Source organism: Lissotriton helveticus, chromosome 12 (genome assembly GCF_964261635.1).
Source record: "Lissotriton helveticus chromosome 12, aLisHel1.1, whole genome shotgun sequence".
Lineage (NCBI taxonomy): Eukaryota > Metazoa > Chordata > Amphibia > Caudata > Salamandridae > Lissotriton > Lissotriton helveticus.
The window spans coordinates 141,408,550-141,428,866 of NC_136073.1; the positions used below are offsets into that span (position 1 = coordinate 141,408,550).

The window sequence follows — 20,317 nt, forward strand, 5'->3', positions numbered from 1 at the left end:
TATTTTTCTTAAAACGCTTGGAAAAAGACCACTAACATTTTTGTTATGATACCTATAGAGGTAACGGTAAGGGGTTCATCAGGTCTGATCTGGACTACATCAACAGACAGCCTGATTTTCTATGAAGCTAGGATGGGCTTCATTAGGATACCATGTCTAACAGGGTAACTCAGTTCACAAACAGAATAATGACACACCTTGGTACATTTTGCAGATCCAGGTTGAATTCCTGGGGCTCTCTGGCAAATGAGATTATGGATCAGCTTACTAAATTGACCTGGGGCTGTGACTCACGCATCTCTCAAGACTTACTTGGGGATAATGTGTTTTGGGTAACAATCAAACCATTAAAAACCTGCCATGAATATGCTGCTGCATTAGTGAGTTCTGGAACACCTTACCCCAAAAGATGGAGACACTAGAAATCAACACTGTGGGCCTGATTATAGGTTGTACAGTACTGGTAATTTTACTGTTATCTTGTAGAATATCTGCACCAGCACAATGCAACTATAAGTAAAACCCCATAGAATGGGCAATTACCATGTGGGATACATTTTCCATCAGAAAACACAGAAGCAAAGAATTCCCAACTCTATGGGGTTTTAACACATGTATTTGACACCTTGTCTGAACAGGTGGTAGATTTTTACAGAAACTTGTCGGTGGTGCGGGACTAAGGGATGGGCGAGTCGAGGAGAGAAGGGGAACGTTTTTTCTTACAGGAGAAGCATTCTATGCCCACATGTGAAACAGAAATGAGGAATGAAATTTGGCAGCTGCAGCCAAAGTTTAAAAAGTATTCTCCAGTTGGAAGTACCAGCTGGAAAAATCAAGTATGGTTCTCTCACACTCAGAAAATGTGGGTTTTTAAAAACCTACCCACTTGAAAACAGGTGGAGCAAAATTCCATATGGTAGTTTATTCTTCCCGACTCAGAATCAGGGACCATATATTTTAAAAGGCTCTATTACATTTTATCATTCAATCCATCTGTGTTTTTAGAGCGTGGCTAATTACTCACAAGGGTATCCAGGTGCTAGGTTGCTGGGTGCAGTCAGAAAGCTAGGTCTTGAGTCTCCCTGAATTCTGCCTGAGAGAATGCTGACCGGAGTAGGAGGCAAAGGTAGTTACAGGTCTTGAAGGTGAGGTAGGAAATATAATGGCCTCTGCTGAAACTTTGGTGGTTGCGAGGTGTCTGTGTGAAGGAGGCTGAGTGAAGGTCTCTGGAGGTTTTGTGGAAGTTTAGGTGGTGGTTGATGTATGCAAGTCCTTCATCGTGGAGGGCTTTGTAGGCATGTGTCAGCATCTTGAATTGGCATCTTTCCTGGACTGGGAACCAGTGGAGGTTGAGGTGAGGGGGTGATGTGGGTCTGTTTGATTGAGAATGAGTCAGGCCGCTGAGTTCTGTATTGTATTGAGTCTCTTCATGAGTTGGGTGGTGGTTCCTGCGTACAGTGCGTTACCGTAGCCCAGACGGCTGTTAACTAGGGCTTGTGCTGATAGGGAGCCATTTGAAGATCCTTCAGATTGTGTGGGAGCAGGTGGCGGACACTGCGTTGACCTGTATTTTTATGGGGAGTTTGCTGTCAGGGATGATGCCGATGTTTCAGGCATGGTCTGTTGGTGCACGAGTGGTCTGAGTTTGGTGAGCCACCAGGTGTCATCCAATGGAGAAGCGTTATTCCGAAAGATCAGCACTTCGGTCTTGTCTGTGTTAAACTTCAGACAGTTGGTCTTTTTTCCATTGGTGATTTTCGTCATGTAGTTGTGAAAGTTGGTCCTCGTTGAGGAGGTGTCTGCTGAGAGCAAGAGGATGAGTTGGGTGTTGTCGGCATAGGATATGATGTTGAGTTTGTGGGTTTTAGTAATGATGGCCAGAGGTGTCATGTACATGTTGAAGAAGGTGGTGCTGAGGGATGAACCTTGAGTGATGCCGCAATTGGTATTCTTTGGTTCCGAGGCGAAGGGTGGCAGACTGATTTTCTGGGTCCACCCTGGATACTGTTGTAAAGGAAGTCTCTTGATGAGAGTGTCGAACGCTGTTGAGAGGTCGAGGTGGATCAGGGGTGCTGAATGTCCCCTGTCGAGGAGGGTGCAGATGTCATTGGAGGCGGCGATCAGAGCAGCCTTGGTGCTGTGGTTGGCGTGGAAACTGGATTGTGAGGAGTTGCTCAGGTTGTTTCTCTCTAGGTGGTCGGTGAGCTGACAGTTGATGGTCTTCTTGAGAACCTTTGCAGGAAATGAGGGCAGTGAGATGGAGAGGTAGTCCTTGAGTTCTTGGGGGCTGGATGAGGGTATCTTGAGGAGGGGTCTGAATTCTGCGTGTTTCCATATGTCAGGGAAGATGGCGGTGATGATGGGTGCATTGAGAATGCTGGTTAGTTGAAAGCTGAGTTCCTTGCTTCTGAGGTTGGTGGGGAAAGGGGTTGGTGGGTGCTCCTGAGTGGGTGGAGTTCAATGTGGTTATGTTCTGGATGGTGAGCTGTTCCCATGTGGTGAAAGGACAGCAAGCGGTGGCGTTCATAGGCATGAGGAGGCTGTTAAGGTCATTGGAATGGGGTTCGAACTTCTTATAGGTGGGGGATATCTTGTTGTGGAAATAGTTAACTAATATGTTGCAGAGTTCCTTTGAAGGATGGATAGTGTTCTCGATGGCTGCCAGGCAAGATAACTTTCTGATGATGCTGCAAAGTTCCTCGGTGTGATTGGGGCTTTGTTTGATGCAGCTTTTTTGTGTCTTTGAGATATATTGAAGCTTGGTTTAGTTCAGGTTATACGAATGAGCATAATAGCAGATATGAAAATCATGATGAAAACAACAAATGCAATACATGACAAAACAATGAAAATTGAAAAAAGCATTATTTGGCAATAATTCAATCAAATTAGCTATGGAATCTATCTTCTTATTCTTCCTCCCTCTTAGTTCCAAGCTAACATCTACACTAGCACTAAATGCCCTGAAAACAAGTTTACTAAATGGTCTCTAGCAAGCATAACTTTTGCTTATAGTTAATAGATGTTTTCTCAGTCTACAGCCTTGCTTGTAGAACAAGGGCATCCTTCCTTGTTTTTATACCATACTATTCCTGGGAAGGAGACAGATAGCAGCAGCTCTCCCCAGTGTGTGACCATCTGGCAGACCGTTTGTCATTTGTGATGCTCCCTCAAAATACTAAAGCTTCTCTCTGCAGTAAAACATGCGTGCATCAACAGTGCAGATTGATTCCCAACATTATTTTGAGAAATGTGTGCCTTCTGACTCCTGATGTAAGGTGTGAAAAGACACGTGAATTCTCACGGACGTGCTTAAACTTATTGTGTTCATCTCTGTACCTCATATTGCAGGAATACATACCATAATAACTATTGGTGCACTATCATCCTATACCAAATATAATTATGCTATGATTACATGTAAATAAATTAAAAAATAAAATCACGCCATGTGAAATATATCCATAATTCATAATGAATACATTAATTCAATTAGGGTTCAAAATGCAGGAAAAATGCAAAGCACAATCTTGTGGCCCAGTGGGATGAAATACCAACAAAGCACCATTTACTACCATAGATAAACAAGCAATGGCAAAGCCAATAGGTTCTTCCTAGGTGAATTATGTAGACTTTGGCAATGTTTATTACATATTGCAGAGCAGTTGCTCTGCTGTGCAATGTAGCTTAACGCTAAAACAAAAATAAATGCACAATGACACCTACAATACTGGCCTAAAGTAAATTATAATAACCAAAGTGATGCAGCATAGTATTTAGTACAAAGTTGTAAGCCTAAAGCATATATTTTGCACCTTATAGTGAAAAGGTGTGGAAAAAAATGGATGGAAAAGTGTTACAGGACAACTTGCTGGCTCTTTAAAGAGCAGAGACCTTATCAAGGGGTATACAACTTTCTGAAGACAACAGAATAAATTACCACAAATCAACATGTGATAAACTACTGGCGAGACCAAAGCTGCACATGAATGTCAAAAGCCCATAGCTCAAACACCACCCTAAAGTTCCCCTTATCTATTCTACAGCAAGCTAGCAACCTGCAGTTTGAAATACTAAACAGAGAAATACATCATTAAAGTTCTTGCATTAGACACATTTTTAAACCTGAATAACATGATTTCAAACGGTAAAAAATAAAAGAATTCTGGCATGTTAAAAAAACTTAGGGGCATATTTACAATGAAGTGGTGTTGTGTGGTGTAAGCCTCCATGGCTGAACGCCACGATCTGCAACTTCAGAAACGCAGGGCTGCACCATATTTACAACAATATGGTGCAGCCCAGCTTTCCCCCTACGGTGGCGCTAAACTTAGCAGCCTAGTGCCAACGCAGGAACCCTTGAAACTTAGTGCAAGGGTGTCTGCATTAAGGGGACGATTGTTTATGTGCAGGAAAGGCTTCCTTCCTGCACATAAACAATCTTTAAATTACAGTTTGTAACTTTTGGTGTAAAATGTTACTTTTGTTTAATTGTTTAAGTGCAGGAAGGGTCACCTTACTGCACATAAACAATCAATGACAATTTTCTGTTTCTATGTGTGCTGAACAACGCAGCACACATGGAAACAGCAAAAATGAGGAGAAATAAAGCATTTCTCCTCGTTTGGCATGTTTAGGATCAGGTTTTCCCTGGTCTTAATTTTGGCACTGCCTCCTATTTACGCCACCCTTGTAAAAAGGGGACCACATCAAAATCAATGGGTGTTGCGGTGGAACACCCACGGCAACACCCATTGCCCTCTCCTTTCAGCAATAAGTATAGCATGAAAGGGTGCCTTATTTACAAGGCAGCATTAAGCCACATTAAGTGGCATAACACTGCCTTGTAAATAAGGCAAAGCTCCTATCGTCCCCACAACGTCACTAAAAGCGACATTGTGGGGACGATAGGGGCTTGTAAATATGCCCCATAAGGTTATTGCCTATAAAGTAACTAAAGTCTATGTAAAGGGCTGGAATACCCTGAGTCTGAGTTTGCGCTATATAAAAGTAAACAAAAAAATATTATTAAACTTTGAATGCCCTCACAAAGAAATCACAAATAATGACGGGAACAGAAAATGCAAGGTGCAGAGCTTTTATTCAGTTTTAAAAGTTTCAATAACAGGAATTATGAACAATAGTAAGGATCCGTGGGCTATTTTTACAAGAATTGCCGCTAACCAGTGTTTGCGTTAGTTAGCGGCCATTTTCTTAACGCTGCCTATCGCTGAAAACAATTTCCCTGTTACCGACGTATGTACAATACGTTGCTACATGGCGATAGTTGACACATTCTTGGTTTTAACTTTTGTAATTTTGTATTCTGGTTCTTAATGTAATGGTTTTGAGTAACCAAACAATAAAGTATTCATTCATTCATTCACATGGCGATAGTATCAGCTAGCTGTGGCAAAAACTGCCGCGAACACTAGCGTCAAGGCGATAAAACATTTGACACTAATGAGAGAAAAGTGACAAAAGGCCAATTAGCCGCAAAAAAACTCAAATTATTCAGCCCAACATCACTTCTCTGACCCTAGAGGCAAAAATAGCCTATAAGTCCACCTCTAATGATAAAAAGCAAATAAAAATAATGGAATGCAGAATGTAGCGAACAGGGCAAAGTTCAGCACAGGTACACAACCCCCAAGCCCCCCAGGATATTCAGCCAGAGTCCCAGGAAAAGAGGAAATTCAGATTCAGGGCTCCATTTATGTAAAGAGGTGCATGGCTGGGGAAAACCAGCGCCATAGTGCCATCTTTGTGACACCATGGCAGCCGATGCCTGGAAGCGCTGACAGTGTCCGGGGCCTGGAGGCCTCTCTGGGCCTTTGTCTGAAGCCCGGAGTGGGAGGCCCCGGTGCTGTGTAGCCACTGTTGCCTGACCGTGAAGGCGAATCGTGTCAGGCCCAAGCCTGTGGGCTGTGGCAGTAGACATTGAGGCATTGGCGATCGCCCTTACCTGGTGGTGAAGTCTGGCAGGTCGCATGGAGTTACGTTGCTGACCTGTGTGAGAAGACCACCTGGCACCCCTTGGAGCTGTGAACGGTAGAGGTGCTCCAGCGCACCAATGTAGGGAAGTCTGCATCGCATGACACACTTCACCACTACACTGGGGTGCATGGAGGAGATTACCAATGGAGGTAAGCACCTCTCTTCATCATAGGACGGAGGATGTGGCACTGCCCAGATGCTGTGGAGGGTGAGGCCACTGAGCTGCGCCGAACTTGTGTGGGGGTGCACTGCAACTTCACCCCGAAGGGGGCACTGTTACATCACCTGTATCAGGAGGTTCCCCAGCATGCTTGGTGGCAACTGCTGTACCCCGTCTTGCTGAGGCTCCTGCTGGCTGAGTCACAGATTTGGAGAGAGTGCCGCGGATTTAGCCCCGGTGTCAAAGTCCAGGTGAAGAGAAGGTGGGACCCGGAGTGGAGGAGTCCCAGGGGTCGAGTTGGGCCAGGCATTGTGCCTGTGGGTGGTGCATAGCGTGCCCTGAGCAATCCCTGCACTGTGGCTAACCAACATCAGCAAGGGCACCAAATGAGACTAGTGGGGAACTCCACTAACTGGCTCAAGTTGCTGAGATCGGCCATTCGTAGCAGCGGGTGCCAGGGGCATGGAGGCGGGTCTGGGTCCAGGTCCTTGGGTATGCAGCTTGATCCGATTTTACTCGCTGGGGAACTGGGGAACACGGAATCTGGTCGCCACTGTTAGATCGGAAGAGGCAACATGGTAGTGCGCCGTTCATCGCCCCCTGTTTAAATTTCTGGTGTACGGGGGACAATCCCTCAGTGGACTTGCTATTCCCACAGCACCATCTGTTAGCTGCTGATGCTGTCCCCTATTGTTGCTGCTGGTTCCTCTGACCCGGAGGTCAGGTGTTCGAGTCCCTCCTCCACCCACAGGCTCCTGCCTATGCCACATCCCTGGTGATCCAGTGGTAAGCGTCACTTCTCTGCTGCTTGACTGCCCTCCTGTCCCTCTTTTTGGCTGTTCCTGTCCCTCTTTCTGCTCTTCTCTATTGCTTTTCTACCTTAGGCTTTGTTTTTTGTTATTGCTTTATTTTTCCTGTGCTTTTTTTAGTTCTTTTTTTCCCTGTCCTCTCCCTTGATGCTGCTGCGATTCCTCGTGGCCCCACCCCTCCCATTGTCCTTTCCCACGTTTTCCACCTCCCAGCTGTCCCGCCCCGCAGCAGCCCTTAATGGTAGCCGCTGTGTGGCAATGCGCAGTGGGCGTGCCACTGGTGTGCCGAATGCATGTAAGAGGCATTCACATCTGTGTCCGTCCACGCATGGACCGTGCCCAGTGCCAGGTACCCTGCCTCTCAGACACTCCACCGCTACGATGCCAGCACCCTCCTCGCCGCCAACCCTGGACACCATGCCACCTCCAATCTAGCATCACCAAAGATTACCCATGTACCCTTCACCTGGAAAAACTGCAAACACACCTTCTGCCACATCAACACACCAGGCGTCTCGCCACCCAGCCAACCAAAAGTTCACCCGACCAGCTCAACTGCAACCTCCTCAAGGTGTGGTCCATCCACAATCTGGGATACCTTCAATGCCACCTCTTCAGACATCCCCTTCATCAAGGAAACCTGGACCTTCGCTGCCACGGACCGGACATCGCCATCGTCATCCCAGATGGTCTCAAAAAAATCACCTGCAAGGACCACCGCCCAAGAGGAGGAATTGCCATTGTCTACAAGAGCACACTGGGACTGACCACCCACTCTGATGTCCCAAAGGTGACCATAGAACACTTCCAGATTTGGAACAACCCCAACACTACCCTCTGTGGCACCCTCGTCAACAGGCCACCAGGCCCATGCCCCCCCATTCACCGATGCCACTGTAGTCCTAATTGCACCCCAGGGTCTCCCATCCACCGACTACATCCTACTCAGAGACCTTAACTTCCACCGGGACAACCTCAGTGATTAGAACACCATCACCCTCCTGGAGAACCTCGCCAACATTGGACTCAAGCAGCTAATCACTGCACCAACTCACATAGCCGGACACACGCCCAACCCCGTCCTCTCTGACAGCAGGAACTTCAACTACAGCCACTCCATCGAACTCTCCTGGACCTTCAATCATTGTATACATCACACGTTCTCCACACTCACCGTACACCACCACCATCATCGCCCCCCGTCACAGCTGGATCAAGGCCACTGAAGAGCCTCTTGTCAATCCCACTGCATCACCACTCTGCCAACGCTTATCGACACTAACACCGCAGTGAGCAAATTCCCACCAATGGATCTCCAGCTGCGCCAACATCCTGGCACTCCTTAGGAAAAAAACAGGTAAACAACACTCCAAGAAGGCCTACTGGTTCAGTCCCGCACTCCACTAGTCCAGACGCACAAGCAGACATCTATAGAAAAGATAGAGCCACAACAATACCCCTGAAAAGTACACAACCTTCAAATCCACCGTCAACGCACACCACCGCATCCTGAAAACCACTAAGAAAATAGCCTCCAAGACAAAATCAATGCCAACGCACAAAACAGCAAGGAACTCTTTGCCAACATCATGGATTTCGCCAAGCCCAACAGCGAGAACAAAGACTAGCCCCCCTCCCAGGACTTTTACAACAAACTTGGTACTTTCTTCCACCACAAGATTAGGAAGATCTATGACAGCTTCAACACCAAAGATCCGGCAACCATGCCTGCCACTATCGTAAACAATTAAGCAGCACCCCAAGAGACCGTGCTCTTCTGCACCTTGCTCATAACAGAGGACACACTCAAGACCATATAGAGCATGCATTCAGGTGCCCAGACAGATCCCTGCCTATACCATATCTTCCACAGAGCAGCAGCCGACATTGCTTTCTAGATTTGCCACACCATAAACTGCTCCATCGAAATTGCCACCTTCACCGATGATTGGAAACACACCGACATCAACCCTCTACTGAAGAAGCCATCCTCAGACCCAACAGACCTTAAGAACTTCAGGCTGATCTCACTCCTCCCTTTCCCATCGAAGGTCATAAAGAAGGCCTTCAATGCCCAGCTCTCCGAGTTCATCGAATTGAACCATTTTCTGGACTCCTCCCAATCTATCTTCCGAAGCAACCACAGCACAGGCACGGCACTCTTTCCTGCCACAGATGACATCCGCTCCCTTCTCGACCAGGGCGAGACCGCAGCCCTCATCCTTTTAGACCTCTTGGCCTCCTTCAACACCGTCTCCCCATGCACCCTAATCACAAGACTCCATGACGCCGGCATCCATGACAAGGCTTTGGACTGAATCCTCTCCTTCCTCTCCAGCCGGACCGAGCCAATCAGACTACCGGCATTCAGTACCCCAGGGTTTCTCCCTGAGCCCCACCCTCTTAAATGTCTGCATGTCCCCCTCGCAGACATCTTCAGGAGACAGCACACAGAGAAAGAGGAAATACCCTGGATTGATAGGTTTTTTGCAGGAAGATGTCCCTTCCTGCACAACTTCAACTTACGCCTGCCTCATGGCAGGTGTAAGGGTGACGCAGTGCCATAGGGATAGGCTGGCCCGTGCATTGCTGGAGTGGCATCATGCTTGTGACACAACTGAGGCAGTGCATGACGTTTTAACACTGACAGATATGTCAGGATTCCAAATGTATCTGTCATTGATTGTGACATGGAGCACTGTACAGTAAATATGACGCATCCATGGTGTCGCAAGGAGGGAGCAGTGAAAAGTGTTGCAACACTGTTTTGTTGCAGGGATGCAACACTTTTCATGAATGAGGCCCAGGAATGCACCCTGTGTTATTGATATGATGCATTCCTGACCTTTTGTTTTGGCACAGGGCAGCACAGCAATATTCCTTGCAGCGCTGTCCAGCACCCATACTTCTTATATGTGGACCCAAGTGTTTGCACCAATTTTATGACCAGGTCTTTTTTGGCCTTAAAAAACTGCCTCTAACTGAACTTAGAGGCAGTTTATTTTCTTTTGCACGATACAAATAATTCCTTCTAAATATCACCTAGTGTGTTTAGCAGCAGTTTTTTCATGGGAACGCCTATCTTGCATCTCATTTTCATTAAGTCCCGCTAACAGAAGTGGCGATCTGGAAAATTCACAATTACGCTGGAAAAGTGCTGCTAACTGCATTTAGCGACAACTTGTAAATAAGGCGATAAAAAAACGCCGCCGTAATGTAAAAAAACTGACGCTACAGGAGCGTTAAGTTCTTGTAAATTTGCCCCTGTGTTTGTAACCCCTATACAACTTATCAGAACTGTCAGAACCAATAACCCACAGAAATTTCGGTAGGTCGACAGTAAGAAAACAAGCATCAATCCTGTACATATTGTAAAACTACTGAACCAAAAACAAAAAGGGCTCGCACTCTGTAAGAAAATAAGAATGATTTAACATGCACATTTTAAAAGCCTATAGTAACGAAACTTCAATTACTCAATTTTAGTGTACATATCGTCATTTAAATATACCTGTTTCTTTAAAATACAAGTAAACATTTGCATTTAGTTCAGCTTTTGTAAAGAGCATGCAATGTCGATAGATTTGATACAAGCAAATGTTGAAGATATTAAGCATTGTAAATATTAGTGAACAGGAAAGGACTGGAGTGCAAGGAAAATTAGACTCCAGAAAATGTAATGATTATCAGAAGCAAACACAACGCAGGCGAAAAATATTGAACATGTAACTAAGAACAATAGTGAGAATCAATGTTGCCACTCTATGTTTGCATTTTCATGACACTCCAATGTACTTGCACAAAAAAATTGCAGCAGGATTGTAATCATAAACTAATGTACATACTCTAATTTGAATGTACATATTTCTTTGAAATGCAAGAAATCATACACATAAGCTATGCCACTACTGACAGAGATAGCTCAGTGAGTTGAATGCATACCACTAAGAGATGGATATAAATAATAAAGTACATGCTCAGACACCACCCTAAGCCTTCCCCTACATATTCTACAGCTAACAAATTACCCAAAGTTTCACATTAGAAACAGAGATATAAAACATTACATCACTGCACCTACAGATAAGTCAGAAATGCTGACGCATCTGTAAATCCTTGCAACATGGATCGCCGTTCAGTAAATGCGGTGCATCCATGGTGTCACAAGGAGGGCGTACTGAAAAGTGTTGCAACGCTGTTTTCACGCCGTGATGCAACACTTTTCATGAATGAGGCCCTCAGAGTCTTGTCCATGAGGGAAGAGAGTGAGTTGTGTGTCATCAGTGGAGAAAAGGATGCTAAGATATTGAGCATGGAAAATTCCGGCTAAAGGGATCATGGGGCATATTACCAACCAATAGAGATCATTTTTGTCTCTAACTTATTTAGAGACAAAAATTATCGCCGCAAATCGGCGATTTTTATCGCAGATAAACCTTGCTATTAGCAAGGTTTATCGCAAATGCGATAAAAAACGGCCGCAATGCATGAATATCACTGAAAAGTCAGCGATATTCATGCATTATCAAGCAAATGCTCTTAGCCATGTTATCCACCTCCCATTGGATAAAATGGCTAAGAACTGCTCCTGGGCAAGTGTTAGCTTTTGGAGATATTCGCGCTTAGCGCGAATATCTCCAAAAGTTGGTAATAGGAGATAGCGATGTTAGCGACTGTTTTCAGTCGCTAACATCTTGGCACGCCCACTTTGCATGTCATTAGTGATAAATATCACTGACATGCAAAGCGGGGCCCAAGATGGTCACTATCTCCTATTAGCTGTCACTAACTGGTGTTAGCGACAGCTTGGTAATAGGGAGATAATTTTATCTCCGCTTTCTTGGCTTTTAAAGCCAAAAAAGCGGAGATAAAGCCCCTTGATAATATGCCCCCTTGTATGTTTGGATGAGGGTCAAGCTTAGGGAGGATCCTTGCTGAACTCTGATGAAGAGGTTGTTGGTGTCTGAGGTGTATGGTGCCATGCTGAGAGAAAGTAACTTCCTTAATGATGCAATGCATGCATTTATTTTGCCAGTTTAGTTCATATGAAGCAAAAATGTTTCATCATGACATTACACATATTTTATGCTTTTGTCAAAAAAGCACACGCTGCTCACATTCTCAGCCCTGAGGACCACCACGTCTCCAGGGTGGCCCATGCTCAAGAAGGGAGGGCCATCATCCTGGAGTCATACGAGGCCCCGAGGACTGCCCCCCCAGGGACAGCTCCTTCTATGTCCTGTGCGCTCATTGAAAGGACATAGGTGTTACATTTTAAATGGCATAAAACAAACACTTTCATTCCAGTGAGCAGAAGCTATCAAAGTGCCCTCCCCCAATGAAAGCGAAGGTTTCATCTATTTCCCTGCCCGCAGACATTCAGGTAGGGAAAGAGATACATCGATTGCCCTTGAACATAGGGAGCTGCATTTTCAGCAGCTGCTTCCATGCAGCAGCAATGCTGGCTCCCTCAGGAAAGGCAGAGACGGCAGGGACCGTGGGGGCCTTGAGGCTCCCCCCGCAGCCTCATTGCACACTGGGTGCCCTGAGTAGGTTCCAGGGCACTGAGCTTTACAAGGCTGGGCCACAGAGGATGGGTCCCCAGGGACGAATTGGCCCGGGGAGGGTGGCTGTGCAACCCCCCCCCCACTGTATTGTGGCCAGGCCCCAGGGGATGGGGTCCCCAGAGTAAAAATCAGCCCACGAAGGGGGGCCGTGGGACCCACGTCTCCCTTTTTAATATGTTTAACCTAAGGCCAAGCCCATTACAGGGAGTCTCCGGGGCCAACATTGGCTGGGGGAGGGCAGCCGCACAGCCCCCATCCCCTTTCACTTGTGGTCTAGCCACTCACATTCTTAATGACCGACTTACTCACTCACACACCCACACACAGACACACTCAGAGACACATACACCCACTGATTAAAGGGATATTATAGTTAAGCTCACATTTCACTTGACCAAAACCAGAGGAATACTTCAGTTACAGTTACCTCTGCTAACTATAACTTACACCCCTAAAATGCACTGCTTATGACCTCACATATTACATCACTCATGCAAATGCAAGAGCACTAGCGGCAAATGAAGACAACCTGGTACAAAAACAGCCAATGGTACATATATTCTAGAGAAATATGTCTCAAAAATCATATGTTAAAACTATGTAGAAAATGTAAATACATGAGTGCATATCAAGAATGGAGCATTAGTGGCAAATAATGAGAGCATGGTATCTGCTGAAGCGGGAGAGCAGACACACCCTAGTGAGACCGATATATCAATCCAAAGTGAGATCAATGCTGGACAAGTACTCCCCAATGTATTGCATGGCTGACAAAAAGTATAATTCAACAGAATGAATATACAATAAATCGAATGCTAAAACCAAGTGGTCATAAGGTTGGCATGGAATTAACAAACTATGGCAAACTCAAAGAACAGCGTGTCCCAATAACAATTGCCTGCCTGCCAAATGTGTATGTACCTAAAACGGTAAAAGAAAGATAAGTGCATAGTGAAATAACCATGAACAGATAATCAATACATTGTAAAAACACATACAGTATTTCAAATAGGATCCTGATAAGTAGATAAAGTGATACAAGTAGGCAAGCCCCTGACTCGGGTAGGTTGATCCCCCACGCCGTACAGAACCACCTGTGTGACCGTATCCCCCTGCTCTGTTTAGTGCCTTTTTGATTTTGCTGTTCTGTCTTGCCTTTTGTTTTATTGACCCTTGTTCGGTTTTCTGCCTTGTTGTCTTCTTTCCGTGCCCCGCTTTTCTCGCCGCTGCATCACCTCCGGCCCGCCCCCCTACCTGCCCATTCGCTACCACCTTCCGCCTCCCAGCTGTTCCTCCCTCCCACCTCCCCTCATAATGGCAGCCGCTACGCGGTGAGAAGAGCGACCTTTGACCATGACTTGGGTAGGTCGCTCCCCCACACCGCACAGCACCACCTATATGACCGATGCCCCCTGCTCTGGTTGGTGCCTTTTTGATTCTGCTGTTCTGTCTTGCCTTTTGTTATATTGACCCTTGTTTGGTTTTCTGCCTTGTTGTCTTCTTTCCGTGCCCCGTTTTTCCCGCCGCTGTGTCCTCTGCGCCCCGCCCCCCTACCTGCCCATTAGCTACCCGCTCCTGCCTCCCAGTTGCTCCTCCCTCCCACCTCCCCTCATAATGGCGGCCGCTGCACGGCTGTGCCATTGACGCACTGAAGGTGAGGAGCACCTGAGGAGGTGACTATCCCTGGGGATGCAGGGGGTGCGCAAGCCCCCCTTCCTTACTTAAAAAATATTTGCCCAAGGGAGGTGGTGGTCTCCGGGGCACGAAGGTGCTGCGCGGACTTCCTCATCTGCATGCATACAAACCAATGCCCTGGGGTGATGGTGGTCTCTACGGTGGAGGCCAGCGTGACTCCTCCTATTTCACAGGAATGCCTCCTGGGACCTGGCCCACGTGGGGGTCAATTAAAAACAAGTGTGCAAGCCTGAGCATGTTTTGTTTTGCGTGAATATTGCAATTTAATTGTATTTTTTTTTGTTATTGCATTTTTGGCAAGTCCGGGTCCCTCTGGGATATTAGGACCAACTTAAGGGGGTCAGGGTATTCCTACCCTGCCCCCAATTAATATTTTTACTGTTCTCTTATTGAACTTGGTTAAAGTCAAGTCCCAAGATGACTGCCAACACTTCCTGGTTGACGCGTGAGCATGTCCCTGCATGAGCTTGTTATTTTTCGCAAAGTCAACGGATTCACACCAAAACCTGAAAGTGTGATCTGCATAACCAAATCTTTTTTTCTGGCAAATTTGGTGCAATTCCGTCCAGTGCTTTGGGCTGCAGCATCGACTAAAGGTTCTATGGTAATTAAAATATGAAACACACCTTTTTTGGACCCCCCTTTGTTTGGGACCCTGCTTGACGCATCACCCGGACACTTTCCAAGCCCAACAAGACCCAACATTAAACTTTTTGGGGAAAACTTCGTGAAGATTTATCAACGGGTGCCAACGTTTTAGGCAAGTCAATAAACGCTTGCCAACATAGCCCTAACTATAACCACCTACTAGTGGTTCCCAGTAGGTAGTTATAGTTAGGACCTAGTTTCCATAGGAAGAAAGCTTTTGTTTTGCCAATAACTTTGATGCCAATTGAAGAATCTTCATGAATATTTAAAAAAACTTATGCTTTAGTAGGTTTAGCTGCTGTGTTGAATGATTTGGGGGGATCTGACAAGTGGGAGCTGAGAAAAAGGGGGTCCCCAAATAGCATTTTCCCCCTATGTTTTACCATAGGGATTTTGAACACGACTACAGCCAGAACTGCAGAACAGAATTACACCAAATTTGGCAGAAAGCTAGATGTCCGTCCAGAAAGTGTTTTTATGTGATTTGGTGTAAATCTTTTAAGTAGTTTTTGAAATATAAAAGGTAAAAAGTATAAATATATAAGGACATGAATCCACGGATCCTCACGCCAAAGAAAGAATCTGATTGGCTGGCCACAACCTGACAGAGAAGTTGTGGCCCCCATTTTCCTTTATCAGGAAACAGTCCCTAGGGCTGACATTTTGGCTAAGATGCTCATGAAGGGGGGGGGGGGATATAAGTGGGCTGGAAGCAAAAATTGTTAAGTTAAAATGCATGTACATTTTTGTTGTTGTTTTCCAAGAACAGCAAATCCATCCCCAGGGCTCAATGTGGCCCCCAGTGTAAGTCAGCTGCGGGATCTGTAGATTTCGGCAAGCGCAAACAAATATATGTATATGTATATATACATAGACCCTCTCAAACTGCCAAACAAGCACTCTCACAGTAACTCTCACACCCAGAAAAACCCTTACACACCCATTTTCAGAGCCACAGAGACACCCTCACACCCACTGTGACACTCAGGCACACCCTCTGACCCCTGGGCACACACCCAGACATACACTTTCCCACCCACTCTCATACCCAGACACACACTGAATCACACCTACAGAGACTGTCCCAAAGCCAGTCACATCCAGACACTTACCTATGGTCCCTGTGGCGGGACTGTGGGGGGCAATGGAGATTATGGGGTCAGGGTGCAGGTTAAAGAGTAAGTAATGGGCAGTAATTGCCCACAATATTTTTTTTAAAGTTTTTTGAGATCCATGGAGCTACCTGCTGAGGTCAGGCTGGCCCCCGGGGTAAATCCACAGGTGGTTCAGAGCAATTAAAAAATGGATTTACAGAATAAATTAACAAGTGTTTGGGAAAATGGGGGGCTTTGAGAAAAGTATTTGTATTTATTGTATGTATATGATGCCTACATATATGAGTGGATGCAGAGTTTTACGTTTTTCAAAAACACACCCTGTTGCCTTTGTCGGTGAAGTGAACGCCATCTCTTCTGTATATTCCAAGCAGAGGTTATTATTGTGGATGGAGCCATGCTATGGTCTCTGAGGAATACTGAAACAGTTTCTAGCACATTCTCTAGCTTAGAATTAAAAGCTGTGACCCACAATCAACACTCTAACCATTTTGAAGGATGGAGTAGTAGCAAGAGGAGAAGGCTGCAGCTGAATGAGGCAGTTTCCAAATGAAATACAGTTGAAAATGGAGGGTGATATGAACAATTTGAAATAAAACATTTTATTGGTTATTTTAAATATGTTGGTGCATAAGTTAGGCAGTGATTTTGTGAGAAAAGTAAATAGATGTTGGATTGGCTTTTGAGAAAGTAGAAAAATGTAGCTGTGTGGGATATGTGGATTATTTGAAACATTTTACCACACATGCGACGTTGATTTACAAGTAAGCATGGTGCTTGCAAAAACTGTTATGAACTTCAGACCCACTGGTCTTAGAGAATGATGAAAATTACGTTACCATGGTAGCAGAGCAACGGTAGCATGCGGGGAAGGAAGTAAAAAAGACTAGACTGTAAGTTTGTAGTTGCAGATCTAGTGGAATAATTGATAAAAAAATATGATTCAGTGTTAAGAATTTTTTTATTCAACCAGGAGTATATAATGGTATTGTCTGACAATAAATAGCAAATATTAATGTTTTACTTCCGTGTTGATCAGTTAAATATGAAAAAGAGGTTCTGATTTGCTTTGTGATTGAGTACCTCTGAAAGTAAAGGTCGAACAGTTGCCATCAATCATTGCCATGTAGAAGAGTTGTGTAACATACTTCTGCATGGTTTTTGTGTATTTTTAGTGAGGAGAAATTTTAACTGATACTATCTCGAGACTCCTTCTATTACTGTCTACTTGCAAAGTCCATTATCCCAATGTCTCCTACCCATATGCCTCTATTTGCAGTACCATGTGCTTTAAAACAGGTTGGTTCCTATTTACTCCTATACTGCACTTGGCATACTGCTCTCCTGAGCAGGTACCGATTACAATGTGTCATCGATTAAAAATGCTCCTTTGCACTTGGCATTTTATATTGTATTATTATATTGCACTGTCTACCTTTACAATAGGTGGGTCGTTTTAGTCTACAGTGTGCTTTAAAATGGGTTGGTCCTGGTTTTGGATTGCAAATTACATTTACTCCGTTATTGAGCTTTGCACATCGATTTCCTGATTGAGCTAAAAAGCCTGCTCTGGTTTATGTTGCATCGATCAAAATGCTGTTTTGCCCTTGGTATTTTATATTGTTTTGCCTCTCTTGACTATAGACTGCTTTAATAAATATTGGTGAACATTCTGATAAATATAGTTCTGTCTGTTTTTATAATAGGCTATTTTAATTTTTGTGAGCTGAATATTTGTAATTGTAAAAAGAACAATTGATGGGTGGAATACTGAACAATGTCATACATTCACCCCAGTACAGAGATCTGGACTTAAATCCATTGTTTTGTTTCTCACCACCCCATTCCAGTTTAGATCCAGCCATATGCAAATCAGTCTTGACCCCGCCCCTTATGGGAACAATCCATCCCGAACTTCCATGCCAGGTCCTCCCTGGATCGGTAACAAGAATTCTGGGACCGATTTTGAGGTACCACCCCATATCAGCCAGGCTAGCTTGACTCCAGTGGCAGGGTGAGCACTGGACCCACGTCTGGGCATAAACGTCCCACATGGGGTGAGAAATGCAAAAAAGAACCATTGATAGTTGGAATATATCATAGGCCCCAACTTACTTACAACACTAAATACAAAAATACTCTAGACCCTTGAGTTCCTACAACATCTACCTTATACCAAATCCAACTTCAAATCCAGAGAGGACAGGCGCTTTTCAGTGGCAGGGACCAGTCTCTTGTTCAGTATCCCCTCTACCTGTGGAACTCCAACATCCTCCTCTCCTCCAGAAAACAATTGAAAGCTGTGGGCTAAATACTCAGCCCTTTCTTGATTTCCTAGCAGTGGCGGCTCCTCCGCTAAGGCAGAGGATCGTCTCCCCACTGCTTTGAAGCAGTGCAATGGAAAAAATAAAATGATAATAACCGAAGTTATCATCATTTTATTTTTTGCAATCCAGTTGCCGCCAGGTTAGAGCGGGCTGGGCACCTTAACCCAGAGGGAGGAGGAGTGGCTATTGCTGCACCTAAAGTGCACTTGACTGTTTTGCCTGCCGTCTGCGGCCAGCAAACAGTCATGCGCACTTTACATGCTCTCCACCCAGGCTGCATTCGAGCCTGGGAGAAAAACATGTCCAAGCCTAAAATCATGACACTGCTAACAGCTGTGTCGTGATAAGCCTGATGGTATCTAGAAGCCTGGATGCCTCCTCTTCCTGCAGCATAGGAGAGGCAGCTGGCGACAATCAGGTACGTTTTAGTTTTTTTTAATTTCCTAATTCCTCTTCTGGTTTTTCCCCTGCCCCCCCCACCACGATCCCCAACCAGCTGTCACTGTTTCCTAGGTCCTCTCTCTCTTGCACTTAGACGCAATTCTGTTATGTAGTGTGCACAGTACAAATATGACTAATTAAATAAGCCTCAAGCAAACCTTGACCAGAGTTTGAACAATGGGCATATTTACAAGCCCCTATAACCACAGCAATGTCACGTTTTGTGACGTTCATGTGGCAGAGAGGGGTTTCTGCTTATTCACAAGGCTTAACGCCGTCTTGTGAATAAAGCACCCTTTCATGCTATACTTAGCATGAAAGGGGATGGCAATGAGTGTTGCGTTGGGAGTTCCACTGCAACACCCATTGATTCTGATGCTTTCCTGCACATAAACAATCATTCCCCACAACACAGTCACTCTTGCACAATGGTGCAAAGGTGGATGTGTTGGTGCTAGGCAGCTGAAATCAGCACCAGCGCAGGGGGAAACGCAGGGCTCCACCGTATTGTTGTAAATACAGTACAACACTGCGTTGTAAAATTGAAGGAGCGTGGCATTAGCCTTCTTGGCTTAACGCCGCACTCCGCCACTTTGGTAGTAAATATGCCCCTATGTATCAGGTGAATAACTAGTGCAAGAGGCATACTAGGGCGTACCTGTAATGTCAGGAGCTGTTGTGTCCAAATTAATTAAGCACAAAAGGGGAGGGGAATAATCTGCCTGGAGAAAACCACCAGTGTACAGTGAGGAATAATGGGAAAGCAGGTAGAAAAATATCTGAATGATAGAGAATATGGGGAGACACAGAAGAAGAGAGAACATATAGGATGGAGTACTTCCCAGAGTGGCATGGAAAGAGGAAGGCAATAAGTGAGAGGAAGGATATATACCTGCTACCCATTTCAACCGAGAAGCAGATACTCCACACAGAGTGCCTCCTCAAAAGTGATTTATTTCATGACTCTTAATACAGTTTCTAATAGTTCCATTCATCTTTGTCACACATTCTTGCCCTCTGGAACCAAAGGAGAATGTAGGGTGAGGAGGACCAAAAGCCCCAAGCTTGCCTCAGAATGCACTGCAAGAAGAAAGTAAGCAATGCAAAGGCAAGAGAACACCTGCAGGATGTAGCAAAAGCTGCCATTGGGAAAGGAAATACAAACCACCAGAGGTAAGAACATGGGGAGCATGGGGAGGAAAGCAGTAAACATGAGGAAGCATGGGGAGGGAAGCAATAACAAGTATGAGATATGAAGAGTTTAGAAAGAAATGGGCCTGTACTAAGAAGTGATGAGAGAGTTTGTGTGTGAGCCCTCCGAGGTGTCAGGAAGCTTATGATGGGGGATGTATTAGTAGATAGTGGAGGAAGTGAACTAAAGGCAAAGTTTACTAAGCAAAATAACACAAAGCACCCACCAGGGATGACTACCTCTCATTACTTATATAGGTGGGGAAAAGAGTGAGCAGAAGTCAACACCAGCTCAAGTGTGAAATTGGGCATACGAGAAGAAAACCAACCCAAGAGACGTGGACAATTTGAAGGGTTTGGTACACGA

At 45.2% G+C, this 20,317-nt stretch overlaps 1 long non-coding RNA gene across 1 annotated transcript in view; it reads left to right on the plus strand.

The window, feature by feature from the left end:
• Positions 1 to 20,317, plus strand: part of LOC144798501 (uncharacterized) — a 36,350-nt gene that overhangs the window by 1,215 nt on the left and 14,818 nt on the right. The window contains exon 3 of the long non-coding RNA XR_013603557.1: positions 19,789 to 19,932. This is a non-coding gene — a long non-coding RNA (uncharacterized LOC144798501). The remainder of the gene's footprint in view (positions 1 to 19,788; positions 19,933 to 20,317) is intronic.